This window comes from Loxodonta africana, unplaced genomic scaffold (assembly GCF_030014295.1).
Source record: "Loxodonta africana isolate mLoxAfr1 unplaced genomic scaffold, mLoxAfr1.hap2 scaffold_95, whole genome shotgun sequence".
NCBI lineage: Eukaryota > Metazoa > Chordata > Mammalia > Proboscidea > Elephantidae > Loxodonta > Loxodonta africana.
The window spans coordinates 610,454-630,548 of record NW_026975669.1 but is presented as its reverse complement, the minus strand read 5'-3'; positions in this window follow the sequence as shown (position 1 = coordinate 630,548).

The following is a 20,095-nucleotide window of genomic DNA, read 5'->3' as shown; positions in this document are numbered from 1 at the left end:
GAGATCATCTATTTAAATTATTCATGTAAGTTAAAAGATCAAAAAATATAGTGTCAGTGCCATATCTAATGACTTACAGAGAATCAAGGTAGAATATCAAGTGAAATAAGGGGCGAGAGCAATGTGGGTGGAGTGTGACCAGGCTTTCATAAAAGCCAACACCCGAGCAGATGTACTTGTGTACCTGTGACTGTGTATATGTGTCCCTGCAGAGAGGTGTAGGGAAGGATACACGTGTGTCTATTAACATTGGATACCCTGGGGGAGCAGGACCAAATTACATAGGAGGGTGGGACCCTGACATAAATTTTTTTGCCACACAAATCTGTGATCTTGCAAATGTGATAAAAAAACAATTTCAGAGCTTTGGAAATTCATAAACATCATAGATACATGTATATTTTAACGTGTTTTGTTAAATATTTAAAATAGGTGAAAATTCTCCAGAATGACAGACAAAAGATTTGAATCACTGGCCGGAGAGCACACCGCAGAAAGTAATAATAAGATCCAGTGGATTTCTTGTTGTTCTTGGAGCCAGTGAGTTCTTCTGGTCTCTATAACTGGAAATGACCAAAAATAATTTTGGGAAGTCAGTAGAGTTACCCCTCAAACACATCTTGCAAGCACACGTCTACAGCTAAATGTAGAAGGCTGGACGCCATGTGCGATTCACTAGGTAACTCATGCGCCTCTAGAAGATTCTCTTTCCTGGATATGCTGCTTCCACCTCCTCCCTGTGTAGCCCCACTGGATAACCCACCTTTGTGCATTCTAGGCCCCATTCAGGTCTGAGCCTAGATCATAGAGGACATCAACTGGGAAGGTAGCTTTTAAGAAGAAAGATGTTGATGAAAAGATTTCAGAAACCAGCACCTCCCCAGCCAGCCTCTCCCCAGCCTGGGAATACCAACCCCTCCCACCCTGATACCTCTGAGAATCTCTGATTTTTCGGTTTGGATCCTTAGGAGGCTGCAGAATTTACCTGGTCTGAACACCTTGGTTCTTCTCTGCCTGTGACCCTCTCCCTCACAGGAGCTGTCTCTGTCACTCTGAGGAATACACACAGGACAGACTGTGGACGGAGGTGCCCATCCTAGAGGCCCTGCCCTCCATTCCTCTGCCCCTGGGGGGTTCCCTGTGATACTTGTGGTCTCATTTCCTAGAGAGATGGATACACCCCTGTCATGTCCAGGGCTTCCCCAGACTTGGGATTTGATGTCGCGACTGAGACTGGGGCTTTGTTGTCCACTGTTGAGTCTGGGCCTGAATCTGCCCCTTCCCACCATTACCTCTGATCACCTGTGTTCTCGCTGTTCTCCCTGGGTTTGAAGCCTTTCCTCTCCTTTGGTTCTTTCACCTCAGAGGGCCTTTTTCTTCCAGTTCTTTGACCTCGCGACAGGTCAGATTTGACCACAGGAAAACAAAAAAAAATTAGCAAGTTTGACATGTCAAGAACCGGAATGTACAGCTTGATTTAGGAGAAGAAAAAGTTCCAAAGCTCTACCCCTTCCCCTAGGACATGCTCTACAGGAAATATCCTGCAAGCCCTGGATCAACTCTTATCCAGAAATGGTTAACACCCAGGGGGATTTTTCTACACCACCTCCCACTTACATTCCCCTAATGTGGCAAAAAGGATGCATCCCAATCATAAACCCAAATTCACCCTAGGAGACCAGAAGACATGGCTTGGGTGAGTTCATTTTCCTTCAACCTGCCCTCCTCTCCTCCTACCAAGCCCTGCCTCTTTCTCTGCCTCTATACTGCTGGGAAGGGACCCAGAGTTGTTTGTTTAGGGCTTTATGTCCACTGCTCACCTGCAGACATGTTTCCCAACAGCCTGCCATCTCTCTGATTCCTTCTCCTCCAAAGAACTCAGTGACACCCCCTTCACCATCACGCCTCAGCAGGGCCCCCCCCAATCCTCCCAGGTCCCACTGAAATCCCCTTTCCCTTTCCCTATTTATGCTGCGCTCATCCTTAGGGTCCCAAGATCTCACCATCCAGATGAGGCCTGTCCTGTCCTCTCCTGGGCCAGGGGAGCCTCTGAGGGGACCTGGTGTCTGCGGTCAGGTATCTGGGGCTTCTTCCATCCAGATCCCCCTTAGGGCTGGAGTTCTCTGTGCGCTTGGGTTGGGAGGGTTGGGGTCACAGTGGAAGGAGGGTATGATCTTCCAGGGGAGCTGGGTTAAACAAACCTGAATGGAGGTCTCTCCTGAAGGGCCCACGTTTCCAGCCCAAAGGCCCTGCTCCTCCTAGTCCCGGGGTTCTAGCACGTCTTCAGGCGCTTTCCCCTCTGGCCTCGGTGGTGCGCCTGCGCCTTCTGCAGCCTGGTCTCCTGCCTCTGCAGCCTGTCCAGCTGGTGCCTCAGCCTCTTCAGTTCTTCTCTCTGCTTCTCCAGCTGTTCCTCGAGGCGCCTGCAGACTGCTGTCTTCTCCCTCACCTCCCTCTTCTTGGCCGCCATCAGGCAACGCCTGGCCAGCTGGTGGCAGCGTCTGGGCCTTCGCTGGACTGAGCGTGGCAGCCGCCTCTCCAGCAGCTCTTCAAAGAAGACCCGGCAGCTGAAGCCCTGAGTCACACCATGCTCCGCGTGGGCCACGAGGGCGTCACGGGACTCGAACACACGGCAGCAGGCCACGCAGCGGAAGCCGCACTCACGGGTCACCAGCCACTCCGGGGTGGTTGGGCGGGGTCTCTCCCCATGCTCCTCCCCTTGATCAGTGGGCTTCTGGGTACAGGTCTGAGGCCCCTCCTGCCAGGGCTCCAGGTTGCTGACCAGGGACTTAGTGTTGGCCAGACTGGGGGCAGAGCCGATGGTGCTCTCCTCAGAGAGCTCGGCCTCAAAGACCTGGGGCATCTTGCCCACGGGTGCAAAGGAGGTTTTGGTCTGCCAGGCGACCGCTACCCCCTTGACCGTGCGCACCTTGGTGAAATATGCGCACCTGACCCATCGCTTTCCTGGGGCAGCCCCGTAACTGGAGGAATGAGAGGTCTGCTCGGTGGAAGATAAAGGAGAAGAGTTCTCAGATTGTTTTGGAATCTTCCTGGGCCTGGAGCTTTGACTTTTTTCTTGGGATGTTGTTGACTCTTGGGCATTTTCCTCTTGGATAGAGACCTCTGAGAATAGAGAGTTAATTTACTTGAGCTTTCAGGGCCCTTATTCTCACCTGTGACCCCAAAGCTTTGGTCATAGGGACCCCTGGAGGCCTTTCCATCACCACATCCTCCACCTCTGCAGACCCCATGGTTTCTTTCTTCTTCCCCAGAGACCCACCACCCTTTGGGGGCACTGCTGTGGAAGACAAAGTCTCCATTGTAAAGTGGCACTGTTTATGGTAGTTCATTTTTTAAGAAGTTATTTTTCTTTAATTCCACATTTATTGAATTCCAATGAATTTGTTCGTTTGGAACTTAGAAATGACCTCATTCCCATGAAGCTTCATAATAAATGTGTGACTTGACGTTTTGTATGTGGGTGATATTCTTAGTAAATTTGGAGGGTAAACACTCCAGAGCAATGGTCACCTCTTTTCATCCTCTTTTTACTGAAAGGCTTTTTATAGAGTTATACGTAAAACAGAAGAATGTGTATATTTAGTTATGATTCTTACATGTATAGCTCTTCCTTGCACCCTTCTTAACCCAGCCACAGTAAAAGATGAAAATTGTTTTTCTCAGAGTAGAAGCCCAGTCCTTAGTAGATGAAGTGAGGCAGAAAGAGATGGCCGTATCTGAGAACCTTGATGCGAGAACTTCAGATGGAGAACACACAGCCTTCTCCGCTGTGTATGTCTCAGTGGGTTGTCTGTGTCAACCTAAAGGTCTGTGTATGTTTCTGAATCTGTGGGAAGGACTGCAGAGTTCAGGATGCAGAAAGAGATGGAGCTAGGTCGGGTGCGTTGGATGGAGGGAAAGCTCGAGAGAGAGACAAGATTCAGAGAGGGAACATGCCAGCAGTTGGTTAGAAGGATACAGAGATCAAGGAGGGAGCAGAAAGCAGGGCTCAGCCACTGAAAGGCAGAATGGGGCAGCAACAAAGAAGACAAGGCGGGGGCAGACTAGTCGGAGAAAGAATGGATAACTAAGAATGATAGCAGAAACTGAGGTTAGCTATAGTTGGAATTTTAAAATTCTTTCCTGCTAGACTTGGAAAACATCATGCTAAATGGAATAAGTTAGTATTTGCCCTAAGTATAGGGCAAATACTGTACGATCTGACTTACATGAAATAAGCAAATATATAGAAAGCAAAGATTATTGGTCGTTGCCAGTTGTGGGCAGGGGGAAGGGGAAGTTTTTCCACTGGGGCATTGAGGTTATGTTAATGGTTGTAGAAAAGTTTGGAGAAGGATATTGAGAATGGTTACATGACTTGAAGAACGTAATGAGTATCACTGACTCATACATTAGAAATTATTCAGTTATGTTTTATGTATATTTTCAACACAATTAAAAAAATTAAACTTTGCAATTACAGGAGAAAAAAAAATGATCTATACTATAGGTGTCTTTACGTAGAAGAATTGTTAAACCCTTAGGTAAAGATGGTCAGGAGACCTTGGAGGAGAAGAGAAATCCCTAGAGCTAGAGGGGCAGGGCCTTCCTGGACCGTCTTCTGCCTGAGTCCAGGCTGAGGACTGTGGCAGCTTACATTGACTGGGAACTCTGAACGAACGTGTCGTACTGTGCTCCATCACACCACCCACTCCCAAAACCTCCTGATAAATTTGATATATTTTTTTAATTCGCGTGATATATTAATTCAGTCTCATGAAAAAATTAAGCACAAATCTCTGTAACCACCCTTCTACCTGGTTCTATACCCACTGCCCCACTTGCCCACCTGCGTTCTTTCCGCTAACAAAGCAGGAGAGTTCACAAATCTGACTTGTCTGCTACTGTTACGGAAAGCCCCTCAGATGACAGTAGAATTCTATACTTCACTCACATAGTTATTCCTTCGTTTATTTATTCACAGTATAATTTCTTACTGTTTACTAATTGACAGGAAGTTTTTTCAGGTGAAAGCCTCGGTGATCCCTTGTGGTCCTTGTTTCCGGGGTGAATCAAACCCCTTGCTGCCCAGCACCCATCGCACAGACTGAATTTTTCTCCCACCCTTACCTCGGGCCTTAGAGAAAGGCCTCTTCCTCATGTATTGCCGCTCCATTCTGGCTGGGTGAAGATGAACCACGAAGGATGGTCACCGGCAAGATGTTTCTCCTCCTCCCACGTAGAGATGATGTCCCAAACTCTCACAAGTTGGGGACCTTGATTTAGGCAGAACCGTTTGTAATTTGGTATCCAAAGTCGCTCTCCCACAGGAGACCTCAGAGCCACAACCTCTCCAAAGAGCAGTTAGGATCTGAGTGAGCACCAAGGCTTCCAGTAACCCTTGTGTGACATCATCGCTGACATCGCTCAGTTCCGAGGGCCCAGTTTGAATCTAAACAGCGCACTAGGAAAAAATATGGCAACTGTTGTGGGAGAGGCTAGGAGGCTGGGAGGAGGGAAATTATATCTTAAAAATGAATTGCAATGTTCACTTAAAGAAGTCAATATCCAAGAGGAAGGAAACTGTGAGTTGAGGGAATAGAAGAGTATAATGAGTCGCTGTTTCTCCCAAACCTCTTCTCTGGCCTGAATCAAATCTCTCCAGCTCTAGAAACACAGTGTCCACTCTGAACACCTCTCAGGCCTCCTTTGCCACTTAGGCTTCACACAGGCTGTTCCCTCTGACTAGTAGACGTTCTCTCCCTTCCTGTTGACTGGTTCCTCCTCCAAGGTACCCAGTCTGTGCTCCTGCTTTATGTATTCAGAGCACCTAGTAATCCTCCATCATAGCACTGAGTCATAGGAGGTGCTCATTTTCCAATTTTTGTCTTCCAAATGGGTTGTAAATAACTTGGGGACAAAGATGGGATCTGCCTTATTTTTGGCAGTCCCAGAAAGTGAGACAGAGCCCCACCCATAGGAGATACTCAATATATATCTATTGATTAAATAACAGAAGACTCTTCCAAAAGACTCACCCTTCGTAGCCATCTGTGCAGAATGGAGGTTTTGGTCTGTTGCCTGGAGGTACCATCACTCAGTGGTGGTGTCTAGGCCACTCTCTCTTGACCTCCTGACTCTCAACCCTGTGAAGCCTCTTGGCCTGTCCACATGCTTCTCCCTTGGAGCCACTAAAAAGGGTAGGATTACATCATCACAGAAAAGCACTGAGACTCCGGACGTCTATGGTAAACCTGCTTGGGAGGCTTAGGAGAGCCCTCGGGGAAAGGTCCACTGTCCTCTGCTTGATCTCCTTTTTTGTCCAGGGGGCAATTAGGAAAGGAAGAAGCAAATTGTTGAAACATTTTAAGGCAGGGTTTGGGAAGTTGTGCTTGGTAGGTAGAGGAGAGCCTGAGGATTTGAAGGAAAATGAAAGATGTCAACATGGGAGCAGAGGGCTCGTTTTGTGTGACGACAGATGGTAGAATGTGGGCAAGTGGTTGGAAATATATAAAAAAGAAAATCTCCTAACCATCCACTCGTGTTTCAAAATTTAGGTCAAACATCACTTCGTGGTGGAAGCCTTTCCAACCCTACACCTGGTAGAATTTCCCACCCTGCTGCGTACTCTATTGTATTTAAGAAATGCTTCTGCCACAACTAGGGACAAACTTGATTGCATTTACATGTTGTGATGGATAGCAAAAATGGCCACATGTTCTAATATGTATGTATCCATACATATTATATGACTTACAGCTCCCTTTCTCAAGAGCAAGATTCTTCCTCCACTCCTTGAATTTGGACTGATCTATGATTGCTTTGGCCTTTGGGACAGTACAAAGACTAATAGAAGCAGAGACCGGATATAATTAGACACATCGTGGCTTGCTCTCTTACCAAAAACCAAACCCATCACTCTCAAGTATATTCTAACTCATAGTGACCCTGAAAGACAGAGTAGAACTGCCCCATAGGATTTCCAAGGCTGTCATCTTTACAGGAGGAGAGTGCCATGTCTTTCTTCCACAGAGCAGCTGGTGAGTACGAACTGATTACCTTTCCTTCAGCAACTGAGCCCTTAACCACTGCACCACCAGGGCTCCTCCTTGCCCTCTTGCTGCTCTTCAAACACTGAGAATCCATGGGAACAGCCCAGGCCACCCTAATAAATGACAAGAGACCATTAGAGAGAGAATCCAGCTGAGAAGATTTCACACCCTCTGCCCGCCAGCTGACATGGTGGCTGATTCCAGATACATGAGGGAGCCCATCCGAGAGCGGCTGAGTCTGCCCCAGACCAGAAGAACCCCAAACTGCCAACCTGCAAAACTGTGAGCGAAGTAACTGCTTGTTCTTTTAAGGCACTTCATTTTTGGGTCATTTGTTATAGAGCAATTGATAACTGATCTGTTAACTGGGCTGTTTCTCTCACCAGACTGCAAGGAATCTTTTCTTAATCCTTTCTGTATCAGCAGTATCTGGCAGAGGGTTATTCCTGTAGTCATTAAAAAAAAAAATTTTTTTTTTTAAAAAGTAGAAATTTCTTCATTTACATCATTTAAAAGTTTCTGTCATTATGTTTTAATTTTGTTTTATAAATAAGATATGGCTGGATTTGCAAGTCTAAGCTGAGTGTACATGTTTTTTCCTTAGGTATTAATCCCTTTTTCTTGCTATTACTCATACATTTAGACATAATTCCCGTATTATACTTCATATTCACTGTTCTTTTTTTTTTTTTTTTATTCTGCCTTTCCTGTTTATTTTTTTATTGGAATGATAAAATTTCTCTTACTTTCCTTTTCCTTCTAGCTATTTGAAAGTTGTATTTTCAATTCCTATTCTTTCATAGTAAACATGAGATCTTTGAACATTTTAACATTTGGTATATTGTATCAAGTTCATATCTCAGTTCTCCTCTCAAACAGTAATTTTTTGCTAGCTGCCATTGCTAGAAGCCGACTAATGGTGAACTTAGGTAACACAGAACTAAAGGTTGCCAGGTCCTGTGTCATCCTCACAAATGCCAGCAATTTAGATTCCATCATTATGGCTAATGTGCCAGTCCATCTCACCAAGGGTCTCCTACAGCCTTGTTGGCCTTCTTCTTCACCAACCATGATATTCTCCTCTAGGACTGATTAATCTGTCCTGATGACATGTCCAAAGCAAGTGAATTGGACAGTATTCTCTTGTGATCTGTAAGGGTTTAATTGTCTAATTTTCAGAAGTAAATCTCCAGGTCTTTCTTCCTAGTGTGTCTTAGTCTTGAAGCTCCATTGAAACCTGTCCACCATGGATAACCCTGTTGGTATTTAAAATACTGGTGGCCTAGCTTCCAGCATCATAGCAACATCCAAACCACCACAGTACAGCAAACTAAGAGACAGGCAGTGAGCTGAACAGCGTATTGTTGTTGTTAGGTGTCATCAGGTCAGTTCTAATTTATAGTGACCCTATATACAGCAGAACAAAACACTGGCCAGTCTTGTGCCATCCTCACACTTGTTATTATGCTAGAGCCCATTGTTGCAGCCACTGTGTCAATCCATCTCACTGAGGGTCTTCCTCTTTTTCACTGTCTACTTTACCAAGCATAATGTTCTTCTCCAGGGCCTGGTCTCCCCTGATAACATGTCCAAAGTGTGTGAGACAAACACTCACCATCTGTGCTTGTAAGGAATATTCTGGCTGTACTTCTTCCAAGACAGACTTGTTTGTTCTTCTGGCAGTCTGTGGTATACTCAATATTGTTCACCAACACCATAACTCAAAGGCAGCATTTCTTCTTCGGTTTCCCTTATTCATTGTCCAGCTTTCACATGCGTATGAGGTGTTTGAAAACGTCATGGCTTGTGGCAGGCACACCTTAGCCTTCAGAGTGACATCTGTGCTTGTCACCAGCTTAAAGAGTTCTTTTGCAGCAGATTTGCAATACATCATTTGATTCCTTGATTGCTGCTTCATGAGCGTGGACTGGGGAACTGAATAAAATGAGATCCTTGATAACTTCAATCTTTTCTCTGTTTATCATGATGTTGCTTATTGGTCCAGTTGTGAAGATTTTTGTTTTCTTTATGTTGAGGTGCAACCCATACTGAAGGTTGTAGTCTTTTTTATTCACCGCTAAGTGCTTCAGGTCCTCTTCACTTTTCACCAAGTTTGTGTTATCTGCATATCGTAGGTTGTTAATGAATCTTCCTCTAAGCCTAATGCCACGTTCTTCTTCATATCGTGCAGCTTTTTGGATTATTTGCTCAGCATACAGATTGAATAAATGTGATGAAAGGATAGAACCCTGACACAAACTATTCCTGATTTTAAACCACATAGTACCCCTTGTTCTCTCTGAAGAACTGCCTCGTGGTCTATGTACAGGTTTCACATGAGCAAACTTAAGTGTTCTGGAATTTCCGTTCTTTGAAGTGTTATCCATAATTTGTTATGATTCACACAGTATAATGCCATTTCATAGTCAATAAAACGCATGGAAACATCTTTCTGGTATTCTGGTATTCTCTGCTTTCAGCCCAGATCCATCAGACATCAGCAATGATATTCTTCATTCCATATCCTCTTCTGAATCTGACTTGAATTCCTGTTGCAACTTCTTTTTAATGATCTTCAGCAAAATTGTACTGGGTTTTGATATTAATGATATTGTTGATAGTTTCTGAATTTTGTTGAATCACTTTCTTTGGAATGTGCACAAACATGGATCTCTTCCAATCGGATGGCTAAATTATTCAGCCAGTGCTGCATCTGTTTGTTGAAACATCTCAATTGGTACCTGTCAGTTCTTGGAGTCTTGTTTTTTGCCAATGCCTTCAGTGAAGCTTGGACTTCTTCCTTCAGTACCATCAGTTCTTGATGATATGCTTCCTCCTGAAATGGTTGAACATCGACCCATGCTTTTGTGTGTGTGTGTGTGTGCAGTGACCCTGTGTATTCTTTCCATCTTATTTTGATGCTTCCTGTGTTGTTCAATATTTTGCCCGTACAAGTACAATCCTTCACTATTGCATGTCGAGGCTTGGATTTTTTCTTCAGTTCCTTTAGCTTGAGAGATGCCAAGCATGTTCTTCCCTTTTGTTTTTCTAACGCCAAGTCTTTGCACATGTCATTATCATACTTTGTCTTCTCAAGCCGCCCTTTGAAATCTTCTCTTCAGCTCTTCTACTTCATCATTTCTTTCATTAGTTTACGTTCAAGAGCAAGTTTCAGAGTATCTCTGACATTCATATTGGTCTTTTCTTTCAGTATAAGGGCTGTATTTGAGGGTACCATCATTTTTATAACTTGCAAGTATCCTCTGTCAGGGCAGTTATTGACTGTAGCTGCACACCACCTAGTTCTTCTGGTTTCAGGCTGATGGAGTCCCTGGTTTATGTGGCCATTAAGGGAAGACCTGTTATTCAAGGAATTATACTTAGAGCAAAATTTGTACATTTATGTATAATTTAAAGCTTCTCCTTTAAAATTGCCTTTCCCTGAACAGAAAGCTCTCACCAGGTCATTATGAGAAATACTCTTTCAGTGTGAGGCAGAAAGAGATGTCCATATTTGAGAGTCCGATGGTACAAATCTCAGTAGCCAAGACACAACCACATCAACTGAGTGTGTGGGTGGGTTGTATATGTCAACATAAGGGTCTGTATTTTTCTGAGTATGAAGGTAGGATTGGCGAGTTAAGAAAGAAAGAGATGGAAGCGTCTTGGGAGTGGAGTGCAAATTCCGTGACAGAAGTTGCAGCAGGGGATCTCTCAAGAGGGTTTTAGAGGCCAGTTAGAAACCTAGGAAGCAAAAGGAAATAGGGCCAGTGGAGGGCAGCACTGGAGTAGTGGTGGGGGGCAGCAAAATAATGGTAGTGGAGAGGGCAACAAAACTGCCCTGAAAGGAGTGGCAAATTAAAGATCCTAGACAAAATTCAGGTTAAGAAAGTAGGAATGTAAAAAAAAATTCTATCCTATAGCTCTCTTTGCTGTGAGGGTTTTTTAGGCCCTTCGAGAGATGTGGGGAGAAGACATAGGAGGAGAAGGGGAGTTCCTGAATCTAGGGGAGGAGTCTGCAAGCCATCTTCTGCCCTCAATGATGTGGGCTCTGGGCTCCTTCAACTTCTCACTGCCAGAACCTCCTGAGATATTTTCTTAATTCTTCACATAGTACATTAATATCATGTCATTAGAAAATATAATAAAGTACGCTTCTCTCTAACCACCCTTTTCCCCATCCTATACTCTCTGCCCTAGTTGTCCACTGGCTTCCTTCCTTTCCACCAGGTACAGATCTTAAACAGCAGAGTGCCTCGTCTGAATCTGTTCTGGAAAGCTCTCAAACTCCCAATGAATTCTGTAGCTTGATCCCTCACTTATTCCTACATTTCTTGTTGATATAAGAATTTGGTTAATTGTCCACCAAATGACAGGAAATGCTTTCTCAGGACGCTCCTCCTTATGACCTTATCCGTTCCCAATTCCTTCATCTTGTCCTATCATGGCTCTCTTTTCTGGTGGAAACCAGACCCTTTGTTCCGTAACACACATCAGTCTGGGACAATTTTTCCTCTCACCCTTATCTAGAGTCTTAGAGAAAGGCCTCTTCCTTCTGTATCACTGTTTCATCCTCTCTGGGTGAAGATGTCCAATCATAATGATGTTCTGAAGGATCTTTATCCCTTTTTCCAGTTCTTCATGATGCATGACCGTTTGGTGACTTGGGGACCCGGGTTTAGTCCGGAATTTCCGTGATAGAGTAGTTCCAGGTGCTCTCCCACAGGATCTCAGATCGACATCCTCACCAAAAGAGATCAGCATGAATGGCATGGCTTCCATAACCCTGTGTGACATCATTCCTGACATTGCTCAGTTCCATGGGCCCACTTTAAACAGAAACACAGCAAAAAGAAAAATATGAAACTGTTCAAGTAGGAGCTTGAATACTGCCAGTCCCAGACTGGGAAAAGGGGGCTTGGATATAAAAAAGGAATTGCAACTTTTCTCTGCACTCCATGTCGTTCCTATCCCTTGGTGGGGAGAGAGAGAGTACATGGAATCGTTACAGTGTGACCAGCAGTTGATTTCTCCAAAACTTCTCATTTGACTCTCTTGGAATCATGTCTCTCCAGCCCTGGTCATACAATGTCCGCTCTGAACACCTATCAGGTCTCCTTAGCCTGTGAGGCTTCACACAGGCTCTTCCCTGTGACTAGAAGATTTTCTCTCCCATCCCATCTGATGGCCTACTCTCTGGTGAAGCATGGTAGTTAAGAGAACTGACCCCATTGGAACAGATTGGGCTTCTGAGCTCACCATAAAATCCTAAGACTCAGGAATTTGTGGTCAGCCAGAATGGGAGGTTTAGGAGTTGACTTGGGGAAAGTCCATGACCTCTGCATCTTTCAGGCTCTGCTTTCACTCTGGAGCCCATATAGAAAAGGAGGTGGTAAATGGAGACAGCATTTGAGGAAGCAATTAAGAACATTGGGGTGGTGATGACTTCTCAGAGGAAAATAAAAGTTTCAACAGGGAAATGCTAGGGTCTACTCTTGTATGACTCCAAACTATAAATAGGGACGAGTGGTTGGAAAACAGTAGAACAAAAGATGATCTGCATCTGGTCACAAATGTTTCAAATGCCTCAGTGGCTTCAGCCTGTCTCCTCAGACTTCTCTCTGGAGAAGACATGGGGCTTCCTGGACCCGGGCCTTTTTTCACGCCTTAACTATCCAATCATATTCTCAACTTGGTTCAGACATCACTTCCCTAAATATCCTCCTGGTAGATTTGTTCACTTCTTGTTCCCTACTCCATTGTACCTGCAAAACCCTTTACCACAGTATAAAACACAACTGCATTTACTTTTTGTGGTTGATGTAAGAAATGTCTACACATTTATCCTCTCTCTGTGCCCATGCCTTCTATGAGACTCTGGAGCGCCTTTCATTAGCAGCAGGAGTCTTTCTCCATCCCTCAGTTGGGGCTGACATTATTGTTTTGAACATTGGGATGGTAGAAAACCTGATAAAATGAGAGAGTTGGAAGACTTTACATTGAGACTTCCCTTTTGTTGCTCTTAAACCCTGAGAACCCATGGGAACATCCTCAGGCCAGCCTGCTAGATGATGGAAGACCAATGGAGGGAGGATCTAGCGGTTTCACTGACTTGATGTTATGAACTGGCTCCCAGCTACCTGGAAGCAAATTGTAGACACATGAGGAAGCCGTGTTGTGAGCCACTGAGGCTGACCCAGATCAGAAGAGCTCCAAACTGACAACTTGAAAAATTGTGAGCTGGTAAATTATTGCTCTTTTAAGACACGACAATTTGGGGTCATTTGTTACAGAGCAATACGTGACTGATACAACTGTTAACTTGGCTGTTTCTCTCACCAGGCATTGAGGGAAATTCTCTGAGTCATTTCATCATCAAGAGCAACTGCCATAGGGTCTCACATGTAGCTGTTATAGTGTAAATGTTTGCTGACTTCATGGATGAATGAATAATATGAATTGTAAGTGTGAATCAGCACAAATTCATGTGTGCAAGAAAACTTGATATTTCTTTAAATAAACTGAATTCCAACTCAGAGCTCTCGGCTTACAAAATTGGGGTAAAATTTTAACCTTACTTCTTTGTAGGGGTATGTTTGGTGTTGGTTTATTTTCTGGGTACCCCGGGGTCCAAAGAAGGACCACGGTTTGAAGATCTTTAACACACCCATCGCCTCAGCCTATGTGGGTGATCTCTCTAGAATCATTGTCTCTGCTGCTTCCATTCCCAGATGGAGCATGAGAACCTTGGCAGGGCTGGGAACACCATAACGTGGTTTGTCTACTTGTGTGCCTGCATTTCCCTTTGAGGTGCTGCCACCTAGCCCAGGGCATTATCAAGAAGCAGGCCTCACCCCTTCCCAATGTGTAGGTCTCTGCTGTCTGACTCCCACTCTTCCCCTGGGTTCCAGTTCACTCAGTGTGATTACTCCAATGAGCTGAGACTCTTACAACAGACTCTTCAGAGTCTCGAAGTTTCAGGGCTTTAACTCTGTGAGTCCAATTACCTCTTTGAAATGAGGTAGGGAAGATTGAAAAACATAGGAAGATTTTATTTTGAATTTAATGTTTCAATAAAATTTCTTGCCATGCATTTTCAAATGGTTCTGCCTAACAATTCCCTCTGTCCTCTTCCAAGATGCAGGACGATGAGGAGGGAATGTTTGTTGTGTCATAATCTCCAGAAGGATGCAAAGTGCACATGGGGTCCATTTCCCCCGATGCTCACACTTGAGCACCACACCCACATGGAAATCTTTGCAAGTGTTACTGAGTCCTTCACACATCCACAGTGAACAACTTTCAGATTCTCATAAGCAGGAATTATTTGTGTCCATTACTTGTGTCCTAAGACGAGGAACTCCTTGGAGACCCTACTGTGTCCTACAGGGTTGCTGTGAGTCGGAATCGACTCCATGGCATCGGGTTTTGTTTTTGCTTTTTGTGGGGGTGGTTGATGTCAGCTGCAGGAGAGTGTTTAAAAAAATGTTGACAACGTAGCAGGTAAAACCAACCAAATGAAACTGAAATGAAATGTCTTTTTTCACACTTACTGACCTCACAGTTCCTTCAAAGTGTTTACTTTCCACTGGGTTCAGAGGCAAGAGGAAACTCTTCATGAGAGAGACACAGCTTGGGACACCTCCAAAATTATACGTCTCCCTCCTGATGTTAGGTAACATTACATACTGTTTGGCTGGTTTATCATCTGACTGCTCCACAAAAATAGAAGGCCCATGCAGGCAGGACCTTGTCTGCTGTGTTGGTCAGAGTATCCTAGTTCCTGGCACATAAGAAGCTTCCAAAAATGATATGTCTGATTGTATGAGTGGGTGGGTTTTTATAAAAGCCATGGAAGTGCTCTGTTTATGTAGTTACAATAGTGAAAACTGACATAAGGAAATGGAGACTAGTTTTGTGTGATTAGAAATGGAGACCAGTTTTGTATAATGAGAACAGAACTTGTTAATGAAGAGATAAAAAAATAAGATGTATTAATAGAATGTACCCCCTTCACTTTGGCTGGAGAGAGAGATGGTAAAATTGGGTTGTTTTTGCCTTCTGATTTATAGTTTCTGTATATTTAATTGAAATGTTAGTCTTTTGGGGGTCACAAATATTTCTATTGAGATATAATTCACCGGCCATAATATTGCCTTTTATAATGTGCACAATTCTGTGGTTTCTAGTATATGGACAGAGTTGTGCAACAATCACCACTGTCTAGCTTCAGGATATTTTCAGTACCCTGTAAATAAACGCCCTACATATTAGTAGTCATCTCATTACTCCTTTCCTCCAAGACGTAGCAACTGCTAATCTACTTTCTGTCTGTGTTGGTTTGTCTGTTCTGGGTATTTCATGTAAATGGAATCATGCACCATGCGGTCATTTCTGTTTGGCTTCTTTCACTTAGCATAACGTTCTCAAGGTTTGTCCATATTGTGCCATGTATTAGTACCTGATGCCTTTTAATGGCTGAGTAATATTCCATTTTACGAGTATAGCACAGTTTATCTGTCAATTCATGACTTTTGGATTCTCTCCACATTTTGGCTATTTATAAATAATTCTGCTATGAAAATTCTTTTGTAAGTTATTATGTGAACGTGCTTCAGTTGTCCTGGATGCATATACCTAGGAATGGAATTGCTATGTTGCATGTTAACTCTATGTTTACCTTTCCGAGCAAGTACCTAACTGTTTTCCAAAGCGATTGGATCATGTTACATGTCCACCAGCAATGTATGAGGGTTCCAGTTTCTCCACATCCTCACCACTTGTGTTGTCCATCCTGTTGATTTGAGCCATCTTAGTGGTTTTGAAATAATAGTGAGTTTTGGTTTTGATTCTCATTTCCCTAATGACTAATGAGGTTGAGCTTCTTTTCATGTGATTATTGACCATTTCTATACCTTCTTTGGAGAAATGTCTATTCAAATCCTTAGCCTACGAATTTTTCTTCAGATTTTTGCCTGTATTTTTGCTTTCTTCATATAGTTTTTCATATGCCAAACATCTATGTCTGTATCTTACCAGTTTGAGTCTTCACAGCTTTGGGATTTTTAGATAATCTTTCTCTTTTACCAACAAAAAGCAAAACAAAATCTCTCATAGTTTCTTCTGAAATTTGTATGGTGGCATATTTTACTTTTAAATATGCGATCCTTTTGGAATTTTGTTTCCTGCAAGCTATGAGAAAAAGGATGAAAATATTTTTACAGGTGATCTAAATGATTACCAAATTGCTGCAAGCACTCCTTTTTGCCTTTTTGCATAAGCCATATCTTAACTGCATTTTCCATATTCCATGTAGAAAAGCATTTTTAAAGAAGGAGGCCCGCCATTCCCAGCCATTTCATTTTAAGGTTTTGCTTTGCTGCAATAGAAATCCCTTCTATACCTCCTCTACACACCTGTTCGCCAATAAAAATTTTGTGTGAGTAGGACTCCTGTGAATTTATAAGATGAAGTTGAATTTTATAACTGGTTCCATGTGGTGCAGCCCAGCAGAAGGACAGACAGAAGGAGAAGCTCCAGAGGGAACAGAAGCTATAAGAACATGAGCCTCTAGAGATTTGCTGCTGCATTTCACAGAAAGCTCTAGACTTTTCTTTATAAGCTTATCATTATATATGGCCATCACCTTAGAACAGACAAGAATAGTGCTTTTTAAGTGAGGCATTCAGGACAGAACTGGAGAAAAATGTAGAACAAAATCCTAATTAAAAAAAAAAAAAAAAACAATTCTAGCTTGACAGAGACTGGAGAAACCCTGAGAATATGACCCCCAGACATCCTTTTAGCTCAATAATGAAGTCACTCCTGAGGTTCACCCTTAACCAAAGATTAGACAGGCCCATAAATCAAAATGAGACTCCTGGGGCATACCAGCCCAGGAAGAAGGACTAGAAGGCAGGAGAGGACAGGAAAGCTGGTAATAGGGGACCCAAGGTCAAGAAGAGAGAGTGTTGACATGTCTTAGAGTTGGTAACCAATGTCTTAAAACAATATATGTCCTAACTGTTTAATGAGAAGCTACTTTGCTCTGTAAACCTTCATCTAAAGAACAATTAAAAACAAAAGTTAGGCATTCAGAAGGAGGGTGTTCATTCCTTAGCAGATGGTTAGACTTATGTGTTTCGGTGAACATATGTACCCATTTCTACTGGGTATGTATCTAGAAGTAGAATTGCTGGGTCATAGAATATATGGATGTTCACAGCTTTAGTAGATATGGCCAAAGCATTTTTAAAGTGGTTGTACCAAATTACACTTTCACTAGCAGTAGATTAGAATTCCAGTTGCTCCGTGTTCTACGAAATAGTTGGTATTTCCATTTTTTTTTTTATTTTAGCCATTCCGGTGTGCAGGGTTAGGAACACATTGTGAGTTTTTATTAGAATTCCTCTGATAACTGATGTAGTCCCTTTCCATATGTATGTTGGCCATACAGAAATCTTTTATAGAGCGTTCAAGTATTGTCTTTCTATTGAATTCTCTTTTTTTTTCTTTATGAATCATCCTTTGTATATTCTAGAACCAAGTTTGTAGTAGGATGTATGTATTGCAAATAACTTCTGGTTCCACATGAATTCTCCCTTGTAGCTTGTCATGAACTTTCAAATTAAAAAGCATGCCTTTTACAAAAACAGGCAAATGTATAGAGACGAAAGTTTATAGGGGTTCCCAGGGGCAGGAGGGAGGGAATAAAGAGGTGCTATTGCATATTTTTTTTTTTATTGCATATGGAAACTGAGTTTCTGTTTACAGTGATGGAAAAATCACACAGATTAAGGGTAGGGTTGCACAGCCGATTAATGTAATTCCTGTCAATAATGTGTACACCTGTACAACTCGTTCACTTGGCAAAGGTTGTGTGTTATATTTACATCAACAACAAAAATGTGTAGCTGCTGAGGCAAAATGATAGTACTGAATTGATGAGATGTATTTTTTACTCTTCTCTATTTTCTCATTTGTTTTTATAAGAAGTTACTGTTAAAATCAAAGATAATAAAACGTTTGCATGATGAAAGTGGATAGCAATGTCTATTCCACTCATTGTGTCCCTCTGAAGTTTAAATGAGGAACTACATGCCACTAGCAGACGCCCAGCCTTACTTAGCACTCAGGAAATATTCATGTCTCCTACCCCTCTGGCTCACAGTCTTCTCCCCTTCTTTATTTGCTCTTTTCTGTTTCCAACTGGTTGCATGTGACCACCAGGCTTCCTGACTCCATCATTCTGCTTTCCATACCAATGTTATTGTAACCTTGGGATCTTGGGCAGTGGTGAAAGTTACTCACTGTCCCTGCCATTAGGAAGGGGACAAGGCAGTGCAGGTGGGAGGGGCAGTGGGGAAATTCGGCCTAGAGAAAGGACAGACCACCTTCCAGGAACCACACTGGCCTTCAGAGAGCTTTGTTGGCTGAGGTTCACCCGGCCAGCTTGTAGGCGTCAGGGTGCCCTAGGGCTCGGTGTTTAGTCCTCTCTCTCTATTGACACCCTCTGTCTGGAATGCCTCAGTGTGTCCACAGCCATCGGTCTGTAGCTGAGGTCGTGAGATTTACACCTTCAGCCATTTCAACTCCTCCTGGGTCCAGACTTATACTCAAATATCAGCTTAAATCTCTGTATCGGCCTCTTCATGTATAAAATGTGCATTATAATGGTACATTCCTCATAGGGCTATCATACAGAACAAATATCTTAGGAAAGGAGAAGCCCTTACAAGAATCCTGGCACCAGTGCATGTACTCAGTAAGTGTTAGCTGTTAGTATTATTACCTGACATCTCCATGTGGATATCTAACAGCTATTCCATGTTATCAAGGCCACGAAACAATTTGGTCCCAACTCCATTCCACACTTATAAATGAATTTCCCAAGGCTTCAGTGATGGGAGTCTGTGTGTTTTTCCACACAACGGACATGGTTACGAAAGGTTGGCCAGGGCCTTCATAATAAAAATAATAAGCTGGTCCAAATTTCATATGAGTGGCCATTGAGACAAGCTACAATCAACTAATGCGAAAAAAAAAATAGAACCACTCTCAACTGCTCATGCTAGTATTCTCAGTCCAGAATATCTGGTGAGGGCACTATTATGGACTGAATTGTATAACCCCAAAAGGCATATTGAAATCTTAACCACCGTACCCGTAAATGTGACCTGATTTGGATATAGGGGATTTTAAAATTATATTAATGAGGCCATACCAGTGTAGGGTGGGTCCTAAACCTAGTCCCTTCTGAGTTATAAAAACAGCAGAATAGACACAGCCACACTCAGTGGGAGAGGAAGACAGACAACGGAGCAGATGCATCTACAAGACCAGGAACACAAAGGGTGGCTGGAAGCTGCTAGAAGCTGGAGTAGACATGAGCCGTGCCCTGAATTCAGGCAGGTAGCCTCCTGAACTGCGAGAGAATAAATTTTTATTCTCTAAAACCACCCAACTGTGTTTTTTTTTTTTTTTTCTTACGGCAGCACTAGGTAACTAACACACATACCTGTGCTTATAAATCCAGCCCAGTGTGAAATAGTGCTCTCCCCTCCGTGGTCTAGCCCACCTGGATCCCGCTGTTTCCCTGTCAGTGTCCTCTGCTTTCACTGAGAGCTATGACAGAGTTGTCTTGATGCCGCTGCAGAGACATTCACTTTATTTTTTACTTTGTATTTATGATTAACTAATATTAATTCTAATATTTTCTATGGTTTTTAAATTTTTCTGTGGAGACATTCCTATAATCTATGAATAATAAGAGTTATACGTTTTTCTTTTTGTACTCCCGTGTTAAATATTTAATAGAAATAATGAGAGAAAGCATCCTTATTTTATTCCTAATTAATATTAAAGAGAATGTCCAATATTTCACCAAGAACTATCATGCGAGTTGTAGTTTTCCACATTCGGGAACTCCTTTTCTGTTCCATGTTTGCTCAGAGTTCTTATGTCTCAGTGTGGTTGGATTTTATCACTGCCTTTTCACCGTCTCTTGAGGTGAACCTATGTCTTTTCTTCCTTAACCTACACATGTG